Source organism: Canis lupus, chromosome 7 (genome assembly GCF_011100685.1).
Source record: "Canis lupus familiaris isolate Mischka breed German Shepherd chromosome 7, alternate assembly UU_Cfam_GSD_1.0, whole genome shotgun sequence".
NCBI classification, from domain to species: Eukaryota; Metazoa; Chordata; class Mammalia; order Carnivora; family Canidae; genus Canis; species Canis lupus.
Window position 1 is genome coordinate 28,768,730 of NC_049228.1, and position 17,090 is coordinate 28,785,819.

The window sequence follows — 17,090 nt, forward strand, 5'->3', positions numbered from 1 at the left end:
CTGTGGCCAAGTTCAAAAAAGGGTATTGCCTGTGTTCTCCTCTAGGATTTTGATGAATTCTTATCTCACATTTAGATCTTTCATCCATTTTGAGTTTATCTTTGTTTATGGTGTAAGAGAATAGTCTAGTTTCATTCTTCTTCACATGGCTGTCCAATTTTCCCAGCACCACTTATTGAAGAAACTGTCCTTTTTCCAGTGGATAGTCTTTCCTGCTTTGTCGAATATTAGTCGACCATAGAGTTGAGAGCCCATTTCTGGATTCTCTATTCTGTTCCATTGATCTATATGTCTGTTTTTGTGCCAGTACCACACTGTATTGATGATCATAGCTTTGTAGTACAACTTGAAATCTGGCATTGTGATGCCCCTGGCTCTGGTTTTCTTTTTCAATATTCCCCTGGCGATTCGGGGTCTTTTCTGATTCCACACAAATCTGAAGATGATTTGTTCCAACTCTCTGAAGAAAGTCCAGTGTATTTTTATAGGGATTACATTAAACATGTAAATTGTCCTGGGTAGCATTGACATTTTCACAATATTAATTCTTCCAATCCATGAGCATGGAATATTTTTCCATCTCTTTGTGTCTTCCTCACTTTCTTTTAGAAGCGTTCTGTAGTTTTTAGGGTATAGATCCTTTACCTCTTTGGTTAGGTTTATTCCTAGGTATCTTATGCTTTTGGATGCAATTGTAAATGGGATGGACTCCTTAATTTCTCTTTCTTCAGTCTCATTGTTAGTGTATAGAAATGCCACTGATTTCTTGGCATTGATTTTGTATCCTGCCACACTACTGAATTGCTGTATGAGTTCTAGCAATCTTGGGGTGGAGTCTTTTGGGTTTTCAATGTAGAGTATCATGTCATCTGCAAAGAAGGAGAGTTTGACTTCTTTGCCAATTTGAATGCCTTTTATTTCATTTTGTTGCCTGATTGCTGAGGCTAGGACTTCTAGTACTATGTTGAATAGCAGTGGTGAGAATGGACATCACAGTCGTGTTCCTGGTCTTAGGCAAAAGACTCTCAGTGTTTCCATATAGAGAATGATATTTGCTGTGGGCTTTTCATATATGGCTTTTAAGATGCTGAAGAATGTTCCCTCTATCCGTACACTCTGAAGAGTTTTGATCAAGAATGGATGCTGTAGGGATCCCTGGGTGGCGCAGCGGTTTAGCGCCTGCCTTTGGCCCAGGGCGTGATCCTAGAGACCCGGGATCGAATCCCACGTCGGGCTCCCGGTACATGGAGCCTGCTTCTCCCTCTGCCTATGTCTCTGCCTCTCTCTCTCTCTCTCTCTCTCTGTGTGTGACTATCATAAATAAATAAAATTTTTTTTAAAAAAGAATGGATAAGAATGGATGCTGTATTTTGTCAATGCTTTCTCTGCATCTATTGAGAGGATCATATGGTTCTTGTTTTTTTCTCTTGTTGATATGCTCTATCACATTGATTGTTTTACAAGTGTTGAACCAGCCTTGCATCCTGGGGATAAATCCCACTTGGTCATGGTGCATAATCTTAATGTACTGGTGGATCCTATTGGCTAGTATCTTGCTGAGAATTTTTGCATCTGTGTTCATCAGGGATATTGGTCTATAATTTTTGGTGGGGTCTTTGGTTTTGGAATTAAGGTGATGCTGGCTTCATAGAACAAGTTTGGAAGTACTCCATCCCTTTCTATCTTTTGGAACAGCTTTAGTAGAATAGGTATTGTTTCTTCTTTAAATGTTTGGTAGAATTCCCCTGGGAAGCCACCTCTCCCTGGACTTTTGTGTCTTGGGAGGTTTTTGATGACTGCTTCAATTTCCTCCCTGCTAATTGGCCTTTTCAGGTTTTCTGTTTCTTCCTGTTCCAGTTTTGGTAGTTTGTGGCTTTCCAGGAATGCGTCCATTTCTTCTAGATTGCCTAATTTATTGCCGTATAGCTGTTCATAATATGTTTTTAAAATCGTTTGTATTTCCTTGGTGTTGGTAGTGATCTCTCCTTTCTCATTCATGATTTTATTAATTTGAGTCTTCTCTCTCTTTTTTTAAATAAGCCTGGCTAATGGTTTATCTATCTTATTAATTCTTTCAAAGAACCAACTCCTGGTTCTGTTGATGTGTTCCACAGCTCTTCTGATCTCGATTTCGTTGAGTTCTGCTCGAATCTTTATTACTCTCTTCTTCTGCTGGGTGTAGGATCTATTTGCTGTTTTTTCTCTAGCTCCTTTAGGTGTAAGGTTAGCTTTTGTATTTGAGTTCTTTCCAGTTTTTGAATGGATGCTTGTATTGCGATGTATTTCCCCCTTAGGACTGCTTTTGCTGCATCCCAAAGATTTTGAATGGTTGTATCTTCATTCTCATTAGTTTCCATGAATCTTTTTAATTCTTCCTTAATTTCCTGGTTGACCCTTTCATCTTTTAGCAGGATGGTCCTTAACCTCCACGTGTTTGAAGTCCTTCCAAACTTCTTGTTGTGATTTAGTTCTAATTTCAAGGCATTATGGTCTGAGAATATGCAGGGGACGATCCCAATCTTTTGGTATAGGTTCAGACCCGATTTGTGACCCAGTATGTGGTCTATTCTGGAGAAAGTTCCATGTGCACTTGAGAAGAATGTGTATTCAGTTGAGTTTGGATGTAAAGTTCTGTAGATATCTGTGAAATCCATCTGGTCCAGTGTATCATTTAAAGCTCTCGTTTCTTTGGAGATGTTGTGTTTAGAAGACCTATAGAGTATAGAAAGCACTAGATTGAAGTCACCAAGTATAAGTGTAGTATTATCTAAGTATTTCTTCACTTTGGTTATTAATTGATTTATATATTTGGCAGCTCCCACATTCGGGGCATATATATATATTGAGGATTGTTAAGTCCTCTTGTTGGATAGATCCTTTAAGTATGATATAGTGTCCCTCTTCATCTCTCACTACAGTCTTCGGGGTAAATTTTAGTTTATCTGATATAAGGATGGCTACCCCTGCTTTCTTTTGAGGACCATTCGAATGGTAAATGGTTCTCCAACCTTTTATTTTCAGGCTGTAGGTGTCCTTCTGTCTCAAATGAGTCTCTTGTAGACAGCAAATAGATGGGTCCTGCTTTTTTATCCAGTCTGAAACCCTGCACCTTTTGATGGGTCATTAAGCCCATTCACATTCAGAGTTACTATTGAAAGAAATGAGTTTAGTGTCATCATGATATCTATTCAGTCCTTGTTTTTGTGGATTGTTCCACTGGACTTCTTCTTAAAAGGGAATTTTAAGAGTTCCCCTTAAAATATCTTGCAGAGCTGGTAGGGAGGTCACATATTCTTTCCGTTGCTGCCTGTCTTGGAAGCTCTTTTTTTTTTTTTTTTTTTTTTTTTAATTTTTTTTTTTTTATTTATTTATGATAGTCACACAGAGAGAGAGAGAGAGAGAGAGGCAGAGACATAGGCAGAAGGAGAAGCAGGCTCCATGCACCGGGAGCCCGACGTGGGATTCGATCCCGGGTCTCCAGGATCGGGCCCTGGGCCAAAGGCAGGCGCCAAACCGCTGCGCCACCCAGGGATCCCTGTCTTGGAAGCTCTTTATCTCGCCTTCCATTTTGAATGAGAGCCTTGCTGGATAAAGTATTCTTGGTTGCATGTTTAGGATTTAGGACCCTGAATACATCCTGCCAGCCCTTTCTGGCCTGCCAGGTCTCTGTGGAGAGGTCTGCTGTTACCCTAATACTCCTCCCCATAAAAGTCAGGGATTTCTTGTCTCTTGCTGCTTTAAGGATCTTCTCTTTATCTTTGGAATTTGCAAGCTTCACTATTAAATGTCGAGGTGTTGAACAGTTTTTATTGATTTTGGGGGGGGGGGGGAATCTCTCTATTTCCTGGATCTGAATGCCTGTTTCTCTTCCCAGATTAGGAAAGTTTTCAGTTAGGATTTGTTCAAATACGTATTCTGGCCCTCTGTCCCATTCAGCACCCTTGGGAACCCCAATTAAATGTAAGTTTTTCTTCCTTCTTCCCTTAATCTATCTTCATGGTCTTTTAATTGTTTGTCTCTTTTTTCCTCAGTTTCCCTCTTTGCCATCAACTTGTGTTCTATGTCACTCACTCGTTCTTCCACCTCGTTAACCCTTGTCCTTAGGATTTCTAGTTTGGATTGCATCTCATTCAATTGATTTTTAATTTCTGCCTGATTAGATCTAAATTCTGCAGTCATGAAGTCTCTTGAGTCCTTTATGTTTTTTTCTAGAGCCATCAGTAGCTTTATAATAGTGCTTCTGAATTGGCTTTCTGACATTGAATTGTAATCCAGATTTTGTAACTGTGGGAGAGAGGACTGTTTCTGATTCTTTCTTTTGAGGTGCGGTTTTCCTTCTAGTCATTTTGCTCTGTGCAGAGTGGCCAAAAACAAGTTGTATTGGGAAAAGGAGAAAAAGAAAGGAGAGAAAGAAGGAAAGAAAAGAGAAAAAGAAAAAAGGAAGAAAAAAAAAGAGAAGAAAAGGAGAAAGAAAAAGAAAGGGGGAAAAAAGGGTGGGGGAAGCAAACAGAAATCAAAAAGAAAACAAACAAAAAAAACCCACGGGGGAGTATCTTCTGATTCTGTGTACTTTAAGTCCCTTGACTTCCCCTGGAACTGGTCCGTCTAGCTGGTCTTCTGGGGGAGGGGCCTGTTGTGCTGATTTTCAGGTGTTAGCAGTTGGGGGAGCTGCTCTTCCCCTGCCTGGTGCAGGGCTCAGTGGGGGTTGTTTACCCCGTGAGGCCGCAGGAGGAACAACCGCAGTGGCTGGGCCAGCTCTGGAGCCCTGGATTCAGCCCCCGCAGTAACTCCGGAGCTCTCCGCCTGCAGGGCCTGGAGGCTCCGGGCAGGGCCGCTGATCTGCTGAGCTGATCTGCTCAGCTCGGGGCAGGAGCGTCCTCGCTGTCCTGGGCCCTCCCGGCCTCTGCCTGTCCCGGGGGAGGCCGGATCCTGGGCTGTGTCCCGGCGCCCTGTGCTTCGAAGCCTGCGCTGTTGGATTCGCGCTCCCGGCCCGCAGCCCCCTCTGCGGAGCCGCCCCCGAGCCCCCCCCCGAGCTGCTCCGGGTCCTGCCGTGCGCGCTGCAGCCCTTAGGGAGCTCGGCGCACTCTCCCGGGCGCAGGTGTCTGTTAGTGTCCCCGGGAGCCCGAGGGCACCCCCGCCCTCCTGGGTCCTGCTCCAACTCCCTGCGAGCCCCTTTCCCCCCAGGAAGGTCGGTGCAGCTCCTGCGTCTCCGGGACGGGGCTCTCCTGTCCTGGGGACACTCCCCCCGGCCTCAGCCCGGCTCCTCGCGGGGCCCCTCCCCCTTGGAGGCCTTTTGTTTCTTTATTTCTTTTTCCCCGTCTTCCTACCTGGATAGAAGCACGAACTCTTCTCACTGTAGCATTCCAGCTGGTCTCTTTAAATCTCAGGCCAAATTCGTAGATTTTCAGGATGATTTGAAAGTTATCTAGGTAATTTGGTGGGGACAGGTGATTTGGCTACCGTACTCTTCCACCACCTTGCCCCTCCTCCCAGCAAGTAAAATCTTAAAAAAAGAACAGACAGATAATACAAAGAATAGGAGAAATGGGCACTTAATAGGGTTATGGTGGTTTGAGAGAATTTATCCTCTCCTAAACTAATATCCCTGACCTGTCCAAGTTGTGAGTTTCAAATGTATATTAAAGTTTCCTATAAATCTGTGACAGTCGTCTTATTTAAAACCACTGCTCCTGATTCCTATTTCCTTTTTCTTTATCATGTTTGGCTAAAACAAACATTTCTAGTGCTGTAACTGCCATTATTTAATTAATTGCTTCCTATGTTTATCTCTCTCTAATCAAGGATTCCCCAGTTCACCCAATACAAATTCAACCATTACTAATACATTCAACCCATACCAACACATAATAGTTTTCATAGCACACTAATTTCATCCCATCTCTTCTTTGATTAAAATTTTTAGTAGCTTCTCTTTCCCAAAGACTATGATCTCCAAAGTGGGGATATAAGACACCTTAGTGTAATGCAGGAAGAAAATATTAGACCCTACACTTGTAATCACTTTTTATCTAAAACCTAAGAAGAAATTAACTCTTGGTTTATCTCCATGGCATAAGATGCACCAGGATGTTTGTACCATCTCTGGTATACTCCCCTCATAACTGTCTCAATTTACATTACCTCCAGACCATAAGGACTATGTTTATAGGAAAGAGGACTCATGAAGCTTTCATAAAGAAGGATAAAAGTGGGTCACTATGGAAGACTTTCTAGAGGAAATTGTAAAAATGACTTGCATTGATACCATTGATTATACTAAATGCAGCTGCTTCAACAGACTTCTGGAGAAAGATCTATGTGCCTGAGAAAAGGGTCAGCGTCTTTTCATTCTTCTACCTAAAAAATGTTAGTATCTCTATTATCTCAAGGATAAAATTCTAATCACTCAGTCTGTATTCAAGACTCTCCTAATGTAGCCAAAACTACTATTTCTATCCTGTCTCTACAACATTGCTATAACTATTCCACCCAAAGCAATATTTCAGTATCAAAGATTACTCACCCCATTATGACTACCTGTGCTTCCTTTCCCTTTCTCTTATTAATTTTATTTTTTTCTTTCAGTTTTATTGAGACACAATTGGCATACAGCACTGCACAGGTTTATGGGGTTTATGGTGTATAGCATAGACTTGACTCACATACCTTGAAAAATGATTGTCACAAGTTTAGTTAACATTCATCATCTCATATAGATAAAAGAAAAAGTGTATTTTTCTTGTGAGAGAATTTTTAGGATTTACTCTTAGCAATTTTTAATATACCATATATCAGAATTAACTGTAGTTATCATGTTGTACATTATCACATCCCCAGTACTTATTTATTTTATACTTGGAAGTTTGTACTTTTTACCTCTTCATCCGATTCTCTCAGTCCCCTGCCTCTGATAACTACAAATCTGATCTCTTTTTCTGTGAGTTCTTTTTATTCCACATATGAGATCATATAGTATTTGTCTTTTCCTAACTTATTTCACTTTGCATAATGCTCTTGAGGTCCATCCATGTTGTCACAATGGAAGGATTTCCTTTGTTTTCTATGGCTGCACAGCGTTTGTGTGTGAGTGTGTGTATGTGTGTATGTGTGTGCATACAGTACATTTTCTTCCATTTATCTGTTGATGGGCACTGAAATTGTTTCCAATTTTAGCTATTATAAATAATGCTGCAATGAATATGGGGGTGCAGATATCTCTTTGACACAGTGATTTTGTTTCCTTAACATACATACCCAGAAGTGGAATTGCTAGATTTTATAGTAGTTCTATTTTTAACTTTTTGAGGAAGCTTCAGACTGTTTTCCTTTTTTTTCTCTTAGATTTTAACATTTCTATTCCTCATTCAAGGTCTACCCTAAGCCCTCCCTCTGTGAGGCCTATCCTAACCTTTTGATCCACTATGTTGGCTTTTTTCTCTGAACTTCTTTCCCTACAATATGTCTGTGTAACCTCAAATGAAAAGCTTTACAATCATATAATTATCATCCAAAATTGAGACACTTGAGATTAAGGTGAAACATATTTAATAAACTTTCCAGGGCATCAGGTGTAAACTAGGACTGTTCTAGGCAAAACAGGATAGGTGCCTCCTGGTTACAATAATGCTTATTACTCTCCCAGTGAAATTTTAATGTCTTCAAAGTGAGAACTACATGTCTTAAATTCTTGTATTAGCTGTGCTTTATCTATATAATAGAGTTTTGTAAATATCAATGGATGGTTTCATTGATTGGTGGAAATATTCACAATCACCAGATTATATATTATTTCTGTCATCATTAACGTCAACATGCAAGAAATCAAATTTGAAAAAATATAGCTTTTAATATGAGAAAGGATAAAACATGAATCCATAACATGGAAAAGTCCTGCAACAACCATCCTAATGTCAAATTTTGCTCTAAAGTTAGCAAAAGGCTAACTAAATATATGAAAAGCTGATGAATGGAAATTTGAATCCTTTTACATTTATGTTTTATGTGGGGCTCTCTTGATCTTGTTGTTTTTTCAGGGGACTCTTCCGAACATAGGACAGTCATTCGGTGGTCCACAATGACCCTTTATCCCAACAGACACAGATACCTGATACAGTGATTCAGTGCCTTGTTACCCTCTGGGTCTTTGACCCTTGGATTAATTAGTTGTGCTGGTGTAGACCATATCAGTATTCTTTTCACTGTCAATTCTCAGGAGATATTTCCAAACTTGAAACAAAGGAAATCTGGCCTATTCTTCATGGTGTCCCTTTATTGGATTTTATGGTGAATCAAACAAAACAGCACTGCCCCTTCCAGGAACTGCCATTCATCACTGGGCACCATTGCTTCTTTAAGGCCCTGCTCTCTTTAGTGGGTACTAACAGTGCTTCCAGTGGGCACCACTGGCTCTGATACCTCTTACCAAGCACCTACATTTTCCACAGAGCACAGTTCCAAGATGCCAAAGCTGTTCTGACACAAGTTCTTTGCAGAACCTTCTGCTGTACCCCTTTCTTGGATTACATTCTATTAGTGCAAAAGGTTTTTTAGTTGTATTTAAAGCTTTTTTTCTTTCTTTTAGCAAGGCATTCACCTCCACCTCCTCTGGATTCTGTCATGAGTTCATTACAGGTCTGGGCACATACAGAACTGGGAGGAAGATGTCATAATTAAAAACAAACCTTCTTCCCATCCTAAAGATTTGTGACAAAATCCTCTTTCTTGAAAATAGATGAGTCCTGTCTCCAGGAGAATTTTCAGATAAAATACAAATATTTTACTGAACATATGTATACTAAAAAAGAATTTGTTTTTCTGACATTCAAATTTAACTGTATGTTCTGTATCTATGTTCTAATTCTAATAAACTTACTCCCAGGGAGCTCCTTAGTCTCCCATAGTTGTCTTTTGGCAAATCTAGTTAAAACTCAAGCCAAAAGCCCAACTATATTTATTTATACCAATGTAAATGTTTGTCAAGTTTCCTTCATGGTAGATAAACTGATGTAAAGGAAACAGGCAAGAATATGAAGAATAACATAAAGGAATCACATTGGAAATAAAAATATGCCCTGTGATGGGAAGGAAATCACCTTTATCCTAATAAAGGAACTGACCACTTAATGTCTTAAGTGACCATTGCCTGTCATCATTCACTAGGCAGCAAAATGTAATACACTTACAAACCTGTAAAAATGACCGAAACTGGAGAGTGTGATGTCCTGGAAATGGACGGATGAATGGAGAAAGAGACTGAGTGTCAAATGCTGTAGACTGGCCAAGGAAGATGAATGCCACTGGATTTAGCAATGTGGAGGTCCACAGTACTGTTAATAGGAGTGGTTTTGGTGGAGCGATTGAAATGGAAGCATAAATGGAGTATGTCCAAAAGAAATCAAGAGGAGGCTAGGGACAAAACACATACAACGAGTTTGAAGAGTGGAGAAATAAAGTGACAGCTGGAAGAAGTGAGATTTGGAGAATGGTTTCTTAAGGTAGGGGGAAAACAGAACATAGGATGTTTGAATGATGATAGACTGATTCCTCTAAGATGGAGGACTTGATGGGAGAGAAGGAAAGAAAGAAAATTATTGGAGTAGTGGCTCTGATTGACAAGAGTAGATTATATGCAAGGCCATGTGAAAGGGTTGACCTGAGAAGCACAGACAGTACATCCAGAGAAGCAAAGACAGACAGTACACCCTGAGAAGCACAGACAGATAGTACACACATGTAAACAAGAGGAAATTTAAAGCATATGGTATAGGGGAAAATGAAACTGTGGGACTTTGTAGAAATCTCATTGATGGCTCCTATTTCTTTCAGTGAAATAGCAAACAATGTTATCAGTTAACACTGATTGTAGGGAAGAAGATACCAGAAGTCTGAGGAGAGAGGGAATGGTGTGAGTAGTCATCCATTAAATAGGCAAATGAATAGAACTTGGGAAATATAGTATGATTAGTAGGTGACAGTGTAGGGACCGCTTAAAGTTCATAATCATGAATTTCAAGGAAGACCAGTGAGCAAGGTTTTGTGGCTTTTCTCCAACCACTCTCAGTTGCAGGGGTGGAGATGCAGAGTAGGAGAGAGTGAGATTTCCACAGCTTTGGGATTTGGCTGAATGAAACCAATGACCCAAGTTCAGTGACTCATCTGTAAGACAACAATGGTAAGTCCTTATACCTGGAATATGTCTCCTGTCCAGTGCAAAGAAACAACCATGGATCTGTGAGCTGCCAACAGACCCTTGATGGTAACATTTAGTAGGATCCTTGCATGTGTGTGTTGCCTGAGGTAAAAGATTAGTGTAAATATACATGTATAGTGCCTCCAATTGTGCTAAGAAGGTGATATGGTCAAGATATAGCCTCTCATAAGAACCCTTCTACTCATATCCACTCATTAGCCCTTCATATCTTTTTGTAATTTGCAAACTTGGATCAAGATGAAAAAAGTAGGTTGGCTTCAGCTGGCAGGGGGTTTGTGGTTCTATGCTACATTTCAATGCTTTGTGCTTTCCTATATTAGAAAAGCACTGTTCCCTCAATTTTGATTGCTGATGAGGATAGAAATAATATACGGTCACTGGTGGCTCTGAATATTTCTGCACATTGATTAAGCCATCAACAACCTTTGCCAAACTCCCACTCTCTCTAGGCCCTGTCTGATGTAAGAGTGTAAGACACATAGTCCCTGACTTTGTATTGAGTAGTTAATAAGCACTAAAAACCTTCTCATCCAGATGGTGAGTGAAAGAAAACATTTTCTAGGAATTCAGAGAAAGAGCTAGAGTCTGGGGGGTTATGGCAAGATTCACAGAGATAGGTTTTGAGGTGTGGAAGCAGCTAAATTAAAAAGAAAGGGAAGCCATCCTGGGAAGATATTGGTGTGAGGAAGATTTGTTAAGGAAACGCTGACAGTAGTGTTCTTGAAAATGATTGAGCCAAATCCTAAAGCCTTAAGGAATTTTGCCTTTATCCTTGAGACAATAGAAAGCCATTGCAGATTTAGATAAGTGCTGTGAAACACTGACTCTATTGCTACACTCCTCAAGGTTCTCAGGCATTCTCATAGAATGTTGTTAGGGCAGGCCGTATTTTGAAGGGGGGTTAGAAATTTAAAAAACAGCTTTATAACAGGAATTGAATGATGGTGCCACAATTTAGTCTCAGTCCATATGTTTAAAGCATTTGTAACCATGCTTTGACTCTATACTAAAGTATAGAACTGGGCCTCTTGGGATGACTCTGAGAACAACATAGCACACTGATTCATAAAGAAAAGTGCTTCTTTTGCCTCAGCCAGGAAATTGTGCCAATTTGTAGGAACAAATCTTAGTTAAAATATGGAAAACAGAAAGCTCCTCCCAGAACATTAATTTTAGAAACATCATTTATGATGTGGAATATCAGAAATTGCAACAAACTTTACCTTCTGGGGGCAGGATAGTTCCATTGTAACCAGCACCTGCAAAATAGATGCCTAGCATACTGCATCCTTATTTAAATCCAAATTCAAGTTAAAGCAAGTATTTTCAACTGATGGAAACTAAATTGTGTCCAGACTCTTAGCTATAAAGACAAGTATAGCTTTTATTTTTCTGTTCTCTGCAGTATAAAATTTGTTCTATAAGCCTGGAGTATATAGAGAATGAATCTGTCATATTCTCAGAGAAGACAATTCTAGCTCCATGATGTTTTCAAAGAATTCCTAACACCTACAAAAAGGTAAACTTTTTCAGTGTTTGAACACAAGATAATTAAATATTAAGTGGACTCTGATCATAAAAAGGTAATATATGCAAAACTGGACACTAATGAAACCTGATAAAGGAATCATCAAAAGCTAAAAAAAAAAAAGTTTTTTTTTTGAAAGAACTTCTTTTAATGCTTTTCCTTTTTTCAAAAAAAAAAATTCAACATTGAATTAGGGCATGCTCCAACCCCTCCCCCATTTTGCTGACCAAAGTTTTTTTTTATTTTTTTTTATTTTTATTTTTTTAATTTAAATCCATTGGCAGAAAAAAAAGATATTTCCTCAGATAGGGTGATTATATTGTATTGCTGCTTTGTTTAGTATATATTTTTCTCAATGGGGAAAAAAGTCTAGGTGAAAAAATTATCTAACAAGAATAGTAGTTTACATAACACGTAAATTGCTGCCAAAAGAAAAACATGTAAAAAAACGATTTTTAATGTAAAATATCACATAACTTCAAAAAACTTACCTCAATGTTCTAGCATGTACTATAAGTCAACTTTCTAAATAGGATTACAGTCCTTTATTATAAGTCCCTAGTGGTCCTATGGTATACATTTAAAAAAAAATGCTACTACAAAATTTTTCCGTTCTTTTTGTTTCTGCCTATTGTGTACTTAAGCTATAGATAATTTTTGAATAAAAAGCCTACATAGGTATAAATGCAATAGTTAACTGATCCTGCTTGCTGATGTCCTTCTCACGTTCCATCAGAAGGTGGTGTCTATTAATTAGTCCAGCATCTTCTCTTGTTTCTTGCCTTCCTTTTTTTTCTTCTTGGATTCTGCTTGAGGTTTGGGCTTAGTCAGTTTGCCACAAGGCTTGGAGATGGTGACTGTCTTCTGGCAGTCCGCATTGTGGAGGGCTCGCTTCAGACTTCAGGTTCTGGTCTTCAAGGCCGTATTCAGGTCACATTCTCCCCAGGCCTGGAACTGGTATTTGCACTCCGCTCCAAATTGCTTTTTCCAGTTGCAGGGGATCTTACATCTCTGGGTCTTCCTGGTGTGCTTACACTCAGCTCCAGTCCGGGTGCCCTCCCCGGTGCCCAGGCCACAGTCCCCACTGGTGGGCACGCACACACTCCACTGCCATTCTCCACAGTCAGACCTCTTCACTTTTTTTTTCTGGCTTCTCTTTCTTTCCGGCTTCAGCAGTGCCCACAGCTGCCAAGATGAAAATGAATGCCGGGAAGGCAGCTGCAAATTTTCGACGCTGCTGCACGTACTGTTGGGACTGCATTTCGGCATCGTGCGCTCCGGCCGCCTGGGCTGCGCCCCTTGCGGGACTTCACCAGGTTGTTTGGATAGCTCGCTCTCCTGCACTGTGCCTGTCACCCAGGAATGTCTTTTTTAATTAGAAGACAGGAAGGAAAAAAAAAAAAAAAAAAAAACCAGACTGTGTCCCACAATCAGAAACCTCCATTGTGGCAGAAGGGCCTTGACCGCCACCAGGGCAGGGAGAGACTCCAGCCTTCAGAGGCCACCCTGAGGAGTTCCTGTTTGGGGGTGTGAGGGAAAATCAGCGCGGTTTAAAAAAAAAAAAAAAAAAAAAAAAAGGTGGCTGCGGGCCTGTCCGGCGTGGTGGGAGGGGAGCTGGTTTCCTGGTGAACTTGTTTCAAAGGGAAAAATAATTTTAAAGAAATAGGGAAAAAAGGGGAAAAAATGTATGTATTCTGCACGGAGTACACTGGTCCCAAGGTGTAAAGCTTTAAGAGTCATTTATAGAAAATGTTTAATCTCTGCTGAAACTCAGTGCAAAAAAAAAAAAAAAAAAAAAAGAAAAGAAAAATGAAAAAAAGGGGATCCCTGGGTGGCGCAGCGGTTTGGCGCCTGCCTTTGGCCCAGGACGCGATCCTGGAGACTCGGGATCGAATCCCACGTCGGGCTCCCGGTGCATGGAGCCTGCTTCTCCCTCTGCCTATGTCTCTGCCTCTCTCTCTCTCTCTCTCTCTCTCTCTGTGGCTATCATAAATAAATAAAAATTTAAAAAAAAAGAAAAAAGAAAAAAGAAAAAAACATGTATATTTGTACAAAAAGTTTTTAAAGTTATACTAACTTATATTTTCTATTTATGTCGAGGCGTGGGCCGCTCTGCCACGCGATAGCTCGGTTATTGGCTATGCCAAAGGCACGTCACCGCATCTGGTTATCGACAAATGTAATTTATTTTTATAGCGGACTCTGGGGGGAGGGGGTCGCTCACAAGCTGTAGCTGCCGTACAAGCCCATCTAGCTAGTTCTCTTCCGCTTTCGCGGTCTCTTTTTATTATGATGATTATTTTAAACTTGAAGACAAATCTGTTAAAAATGGTTCCTGAGCCGTCTGCACTACTGCCCCGGCCCCTCGTCCGACGGGTTCTAAATAAAGAGGCCGAAAACCCTGGGGGGAAAAAAAAAAAAAAAAAAAAAAAAAAGATCCTTTTTTTTTTTTTTTTTTGATGGTCATTCAGGTTTTATTTAGGACAACTTAGAACACACACACATCCGGTCTAGGAACAGAAATGTACAGCATGAGGCTTAAATAACTTTCGTACACTATGTACAGTCACCAGCAGAGGTACAAGACATATATACAACGTGTGCTAGCCGCGAAGCGAGGAGGGCGTCAGCCTCAGCCGGGTGAGACCCCGCAGCCTGGGCAGGGGGTGACCCCTAGAAAAGAGCTGGTGGCAGGGCAGGGCCCTGATTCACTTCGGGGGTCTTCTCTGACCGTCGGCTCCTCTTGGAGTTGTTCCTACTTCCCTGCAAAGCCCTCGGGACGAGGCCTGGGGGCCCACCGGGGCGCTGGGCGGCGGGGGCGGGGAGGGGGGGGACCAGGATGCCCCGGGAAACAGAGCTGTCCTCGTAGGTTCTGTCTTGGGCGTAGGAGGCTTTTTTTTTTTTTTTTTAACCATTTATCCTAGTTTTATTCACGTCTGCAGAGGCTGAATATTTCCACCTTAAGTTCTGTGAACCATTCTTGTCCCGTACAAGTATACAAACAAGCCCTCCAGTGCCTTGATGATCCCCAGTGCTGCTTAGATGTGCTAAGAGAGGGCCCAGGGATAAGGTACAAGGGTGCCCTCATGGATGAAAAGCACCCTACAAGGACTCATAGGTCCCTCTCTCACCACTGTCCGCCTCTGGTCCATTAAATCTGCCATGGGTACCTGTACTCATCTGATTTCTGTAGTTCAGAACCAGGTGCGATGGTGGGTTTTCTTCAGCTTGGTAGTGGCATGACTAAAGGCCAAGTATCTAGCAGCATCAATAAACGAATAAAGGAAAAAAAAGTTTGAACATGAGTTTGAACCAGTTAGCTAACTGGATCTGAGCACCAGTTTCTTCATCTGTAAAATGGGGATCATAAAACTAATCTCATAGGGTTTGTTTGTTTGTTTGTTTGGTGAGGATTAAATGAAATAATACGTGCTAAACATTTACTTAGTTCCAGTACCTAGTAAAATGCACTTAGCACATGATCGGTAAATGTTTGTCAAGTAAATATTGTCACAGAGAGCCATAATCCCCTAAAAGTCAACTGCGAGTGGTTTTCCCTTGTATTTTCTTAGAGAAGAAGGTAATTCAATAATAGATGAATGGTTATCAAGCAAATTTTGATATAAAATCTGGTGCATGGAGTGCCTGCACACATCGTATGATTGGAGGGGACCAAGGAACCCCCATTCACATGTACTTCCCAACCCTTTGTCCAAAGCATTTGAAATGGAGTAGAGAGGCTATTGTTGCATCGAACAGTGTTCTCTTCATGGGATTCCTTTGAAAGCATAATTACATTAGGACACTAATACATTCATGTAAATTATTTTATTGAATCACTTTTTGTATATGTGCATGTGTAGAGGTGAGACCTGAGGACAATGATACCTCTGGTGGCTATGGAAGGAGAAGACACACACATGCAAAGAGGGTCTCCAAAGGTTAATTTTGCTTGTGTGATATTTTCTCCAGTAATTTCTCTGAGAAAGGGAACCCATTTGCAAATGAAAAACTCTCATTTTCAGTTCAGGGTATTTCCTATTAGTCAGTTATCATCATGGCTTATAAATCTGCCCATTGTAAGTTTGTGAGTATACAGCAATTCTCCAGGGGCTATTCAGCCCTTAGTAAGTTTATGATTTTCACAGTTTCAGGAACAAAGGGTGGAAAGATAAGGTACAGCGAGGCAAGAGGTTGGGGGAAACAGCTTCCATCCTTTGTCTTACCATGTTAGTCACTGAGGACTATTGTCCAATTGCTATGGAAAGTGTCTTCATAAAACAAATCTTGTTTGAGAACTGTTTTTCGGTCGTCTAGTCCAGTCAAGCATATAAGCACTTTTCTTGCTACTGATAGAATTTTGGAAACAGTTAATCCTAAGGACCTAATGAACCTTGGACCTTTCAAAAAGGGTCTTCAAACTTCTATCCTGAACATGAAGCAACTTGCAAGAGATTAGTCACAATCAATGAAAGACCAAAAATTTTCCACTAAAAACATGTCAATATCAATGATCATATTTTAAAATTCTAAGAAACAATGTATCTGAATTTCAAGGACTCTTCTGGTGGGTGTGTTTTACTGACATGGAAGTTAGAACAAAACTCTAAAGCCTCCTGTCTACAATATTGATTTATTCTGTTACCAGTATCTCTTTCATGGCAAATCATAAGTATCCATCTATCCACTCATCCTGTCATTCAGCCAGTAAGAATTGAGAATAGTGAGCATAGCTATATGCTGGGTAGTAGAGATGTATAAAAAGAAGGATAAGATACTGTTCCTTATCCCAAACCATTTACATTTCCATGGACAAAGAAGATATATTATGAGTCCATGCCTATGTTCCCTCGTACAAAAAAAATATATATATATATCATCTCTTACTGTTTACATGTTCCTATTTTTCATCATTTCCTTAATCTATTCCAGTTGATCTTCTGTCTCACCGTTTCATTCAATGGACACATCACTTCATATTCCCCAATCCAGTGGTAATTTTCTGTCCTTACTTATACAACTGCTCGGGAGTTGATGACTGCCTTGTTAAAATCCTCTCTCCTCTTGCCTTCTTTGATGCTGTATCCTCCTGGTTTTTCTCCCATCTCACTGCCTCCTTTGTCAGTTCATATTGCTCTGATAACTGTCTAAATGCACCGAGAACCCTTAAGCCTTTGTTACCTCTTCATCTTGACTACTCTGAGTATCTCATCTACTCTCACAACTTTAAATATCATGCATGAGCTAATAGCTCTCAAATTATTTTCTTTGGCCTTTTCTTTCTACTGAGCTCTGCTCATATGCAAGCACCTTCTCAAAATCTTCATTTACATGTCTAAAATAACTCTCATG

The 17,090-nt window shown here is 40.4% G+C and overlaps 1 pseudogene; it reads right to left on the minus strand.

Moving 5' to 3' along the window:
- Positions 1-12,028: 12,028 nt before the first annotated feature.
- LOC100685616 lies at positions 12,029-13,091 on the minus strand (annotated as a pseudogene).
- Positions 13,092-17,090: the final 3,999 nt, after the last annotated feature.